Below are 5535 nucleotides of genomic sequence, written 5' to 3'. Positions count from 1 at the left end.
GGTCTCTCCTATGTGAGTGCTGTTAAGGGACATGCAGTGAAGAACAGCAAAGAAATGTAAACAAATCACATTATCAAGTAATTGGCCGCCCAGACCCGGACTCAGAAATGGTAATAGGAATATTTTGTGACATGCATTTTACATTATTTTATTTCGTTTTTTCAACTACACAATTATCATTGTTTTAAAAATGAGGAAACTGAGTCTTAGACTACTTAAACTTAACTAAGGTCACACAAGCATGTGTCAGAGTTAAAATTTAAGCATGGTTCTCCCTTCTGAGACTGTGCTCTTAACCACTCTTCTTTTTTTCCCCTCCTCCCTCAATGCAGGGACTCGGTATTTAAGAAGACCTTCATACACCTGCTAACAATAACCCACAGATCTGAAACCAAAATTATCACAGCTCTTTCCCAAAGTGCTGAAATTACTAAAAGCCTAAAATATCTGAGCTTCATTACCAAGGGTTGGAATGATTCAAAATATACTAGCAGAGTATAGTAATCAAATTAAGAAAATGGAGTAAAGACAAGTATGGGAATCATAATTAAGTTAAACATTTAAATACATGTAATAAATGCTGGTGGAGAAATTTTGTAAAATACATATGCAAGCCAACAGATTGAGCTACACTGCTAAATTTTGGATAGTCCCCTCTAATCAGATGTATGTTATACTCGTTTCTTTATTTAAAATGTTATTTTATTTGCCATTTATTTATTTATTTATTTATTTATTTATTTATTTCAGAGAGGGAGAGAGATAGAAACATCAGTGACACCCTAGCTGGTTTTGGCTCAGTGGATAGAGTGTTGGCCTGTGGACTGAAGGGTCCTGGGTTCCATTCCGGTCAAGGGCACGTACCTTGGTTGCAGGCTTCTCCTCGGCCTGGGGCCTGGTCAGGGCTCATGCAGGAGGCAACCAATCAATGTGTTTCTCTCACATTGATATTTCTCTGTCTTTCCCTTTCTCTTCCACTTTCTCTAAAAATCAACGGAAAAATATCCTTGAATGAGGATTTAAAAAAAAAAATAGAAACATCAATGATGCGAGAGAATCACTGATTGGCTCCTGAATGTCCCCTACTGGAGATTGAGCCCACAACCCAGGCATGTTGACTAGAAATAGAACCCTGACCTCTTGGTTCATAGTTTGATGCTCAACCACTGAGCCACACCAGCTGGGCTTGTTTCACTCTTAACACACAGCTTTTACTTAAAAGTAAAAATTCTGGCCTAACTGGTTTGGCTCAGTGGATAGAGTGTCAGCCTGCAGACTGAAGGGTCCCAGGTTTGATTCAGGTCAAGGGCATGTACCTTGGTTGTGGGCACATCCCCAGTGGGTGATGTGCAGGAGGCAGCTGATCAATGTTTCTAGCTCTCTACCCTCTCCCTTCCTGTCTGTAAAAAAAAATCAATAAAATATATTTTTTTAAAGTAAAAACTCTGTCATGGAAATTAATTTTAGAACCAATGGTGTCTTAAAAACCACTGTCAAACTTAGAAAGGAAAATAATTCTGTCTACCTGCATTAAGTCCATTTCTGCTAGGGGACTGATGTTTGCTTCTATCTGGGAGAACTATCAACTGTGAATACTTTAAATTCTCTGCTTGAACTATTTTGGACCATGCTGGTGGTAGGAATTGAAACCACGATCTGAATGAGGACCAGCTGGTTTCTTCTTCTCCCATTCAGATACAAGCCTAGTTCTCATCTACCCTGGCTCCAGGACTATACTAGCTTTAGGTCTTTCAGCAGAATCCACATCGTGTGTTATTTTTGTTGTTTTCTTTCTTCATGCCAGGGAAAATGGTGCCTCTTCCAACTAATAGCATCTTAGATGAAATACAGATTTTAAATAATGTATATGCAATTTAAGTGGCACAAAGACAATATTTTCCACACCTTAAATATTCTTCAAAGACATTATTTTAACAATTGCCCATGATTCCATCATAAGACAATCCATAATCATTATTTTTACTAGGGGCCCGGTGCACGAAATTTGTGCACGGGGGAGGGGGGTTCCTCAGCCCACCCTGCCCCCTCTCATATACTGGGAGCCCTCAGAGGATGTCCTACTGATGGCTTAGGCCCGCTCCTGCTCCCCTTGGGGAGCGGGTCTAAGCCGCAGTCTGGCCTCCCTTTGTGGGAGGCAACCGGACTGATCAGGGGAAGGCACCAGCCCCATCACCCCACTGCTGCAGCCACTGCCAGTCACCGCAGCCACCAAGGTTTTTTCATCAACACGGACTCCAGTCCTTTCACCATGAAAAAATGACAACTTTCTTTAGGCATTTTCAAGATGTGTCTTTCATAGGATATGACATTTATTTCTTTTTTTTTTATCCTCATCTGAGGATATGTTTCCATTGATTTTTAGAGAATGTGGAAGAGAAAGGGGAAGACAGAGAGAAACATCAAAGTGAGAGGAAAACTTTGATTGGTTGCCTCCTGCATGAGCCCTGACCTGGGCCCCGACCAGGGAGGAGCCTGCAACCTAGTTACATGCCCTTGGTCAGAATTGAACCCAGACCCAGCAGTGGGCAGGCCGAGGCATTATCCACTGAGCAAAACCAGCTAGGGCAGGATATGACATTTCTTAGCCCTCCAGCAGCAGACCTTCATTTTTTTTCTACAGGAGTGTGGTGGAAAAACCCTAGATCACCTTTTTGGATTCTTATTACCTAAGTTACTAAGAATATTACCAGTGGCATACAGGGAGCTTAGCCAATGAGCAGTCAGAAAAGGTGTTTCCTCTATAGTTCACTCCAATCATCGGCTCTACCCCTGCCCCCTCCGATTGCCGGCTGTGCCCCTGCCCAGGCCTACAGCATCTGGCTGAGGCTTCAGGCCTGGGCAGGGGACCCCCAGACCCTTCTGCACTGGCTCCACCCCTGATCCCCAGACCCCTCCGATTGCCGGCTCCGCCCCTGGCTCAGGCCCTTCCTAGGCTGCTCAGGGCCCACAGGGGGCCTACCTCAGAATGACCTGGGTGCTAATGGTGTTCCCGGGACCCAGGTCGTTGGGCACCTACGTATGCAAATTAACCATTCTTTGTTGAGTTAATTTGCATACTCATCCAATTGGCTGGTGGGCATAGCGGAGGGACGGTCAATTTACATGTTTCTCTTTTATTAGGTAAGAAGATAGACTTCAATTACTCCTAATTTTTTATCATAGTATAAAGCTGTAATAAACATCAATTCCATACATCTTATCATCTGATTTCTTCAGAATAAAATCCTAAAAATTAAAACATAAGGTCAGAGTATGAAGATTAAGACATCCATGTATTGCCACATTGACTATAGAGATGCTCATTTTATAAGACTACCACCTTTTATGTAGGAAGCCTATTTTCCCTTAGCTTAAGTAAAATCTATCACATTTCATGTGAAAAATACTTTCTCAATTGTTAATTAATTTGCACTTATTCCTGTGGCTGCATGTTTCATATATTTGTTGGGCATTAGTAGCTCTTTATGGATCACCTTGTGTGATGTGATTTGACTATTTTTTTTGTTGGGATGTTTGTCTTTTTATGTTAAAATAATTTTTAATTTGTAGAATATTATTGCAAATCATATATGTTAACCATTTCCTTGCCTTTTGTTCTTAGAATTTTGGATGTACTGGTGTTTTTATTTTAGTAAATCAACCATGTAGTTTAAAAACAGATTTGTTTCTGTGCTTAACCCTACATCAAATGTTTTCCTCTGATTTTGGTTTTGATTATTTTATGACCATTTCTCAACTCTTTATCCTTCCTGGAATATATCTAGGTATGTGTAGAGAACTATTAACAAGTAAAAATTTCAGAGGCTGATACTAACGTAGATATCATATTGATGATATCAAGTTCAATGTGAAAACAGAACTGGAGTGATTTCAGTCAGGAAAGAAGCTGCACCCTCACCCATTCTCCACTATAATCTGCTATTCTCTTCCCTAAACCAGATGACTCCATGTTCACATAGTATTATTCCTGTTCTCATTGTTTCTAGCTAATTGCTTAGAACAGTGCTCAACTTTTTCTTTTTTTACTTCATTGCACTGAAAGAAAAGGATAATTATTGCACAGTGCACTGGTTGAATGAGGAGGCTACTTAAGCAGCCTTCCAGAGGTAACTCCAAGTCCTGCTGCCACTCTAAAAGCGAATATCTTGATACATCTGAAACCCATTTGTGGCACATCAGTTGGGAAGTTTTGTTCCAGAATAGCTCTACTAATGTTCTTCTGATAGGAACTCTTCTCCTCGGATGTTACTAGGGTGCTGTAATGTAGATGCTGGTAGTGACAGAGAAGCCCAACTCTAATTATAAACTAAAAGAGAACCCTGAACAAAATAAGCATCAGGAAACTTCTCCTGCTCCTTTTGTCCTGGAGCTTGCCATGGCAACATTGAACTTTAAGAGGTCAACTGAATAGTTGCTGTACTATTGGGACATAGGAAATCTTTGTGAAGGATATCCTCTCCAAGTCCAGTAAGTAGGAAGCCATTGAGTGACTCCCACAGCATGGAGGTATCCAGTTGTTAAAGTCTTCTAAGTTTCTACAAGCCAGGGAGGTCTGTGCCTTTTCTAATGAGACAGAGTTGTACGATTCTTAGGCCCTGGTACCAGTTACATTAAGTCTTTAACTTTTTCTCCTAAGTTTTTAAAACTTTTAGTGAATGACCTACTTTCCCTGCGAATTTTTAAACACACTTGTTAGGATCGTCAATCAGAGCATAAAACACTTATCCTATATAATAAAAGCCCAATATGCAAATTGTTCCCTGGACTGGGAGTTCGGCCATTTGACCAGTTGCTATGATGCACACTGACCACCAGGGGGCAGATGCCCCAATGATAGGTTAGCTTGCTGCGGGGGCTGGTGGGCTGGGCTGGAAAGTGAGGTGTGAGGTGAGAGCCCTCAGGAAGCTCCCAGGGTTTGGCCCAAGCCCCAGGTGGAGGTGGGCGGGGGCGGGAGCCAGGAGGGACCAGGTGGCACCAGAAGCTGCTACGAGTAATCCGAGAGCCGTGGACTGTGCAGCCCTCAGCAGCCTGTGGTGTTCTCGGTGCGCAATTTATAATCTTCAGAGCTGCTTCTTTTTATTTGTTAAGTTTCACTAACTACTCCAGGAGAGTGGGTAGCACCATTATGGGGGCGGGGATGGGCCAGGCATGCCTGCCCGAGGCCAAGGGGCAGCCTTGGGCTCCCAGGGACACAGCAGAGGGGAGCAGGACTGAGTTGGAGAAACTGAGTCCAAAACTTGAAAGGAAGCGGGAGGCAGTGAGGGGTGAAGGGTGACAGCTGCTCAGGGACCTAGAAAAGCTGCCGGGTGGGGGCAGCTGAGGAGCCTGGTGCCTCTCCTACGGGACAGGCTCCACATCCCTCTCTCCTCCTCCCCATGACCCCTCACCCCAGCTCTCCTCCAAGGCCCCACCTGAGCTAGCCCCTCACAGCTCTGCGCCCATCGCACAGCCTTTGGGAGCTCAGCCCCTGGAGAGAAGAGAAGGTTGCAGACAGGTCGCAGGAGGAGGGGCAGG

Source organism: Myotis lucifugus, unplaced genomic scaffold (genome assembly GCF_000147115.1).
Source record: "Myotis lucifugus unplaced genomic scaffold, Myoluc2.0 scaffold_189, whole genome shotgun sequence".
Taxonomy (NCBI): domain Eukaryota; kingdom Metazoa; phylum Chordata; class Mammalia; order Chiroptera; family Vespertilionidae; genus Myotis; species Myotis lucifugus.
This window is presented reverse-complemented; position numbering follows the sequence as displayed.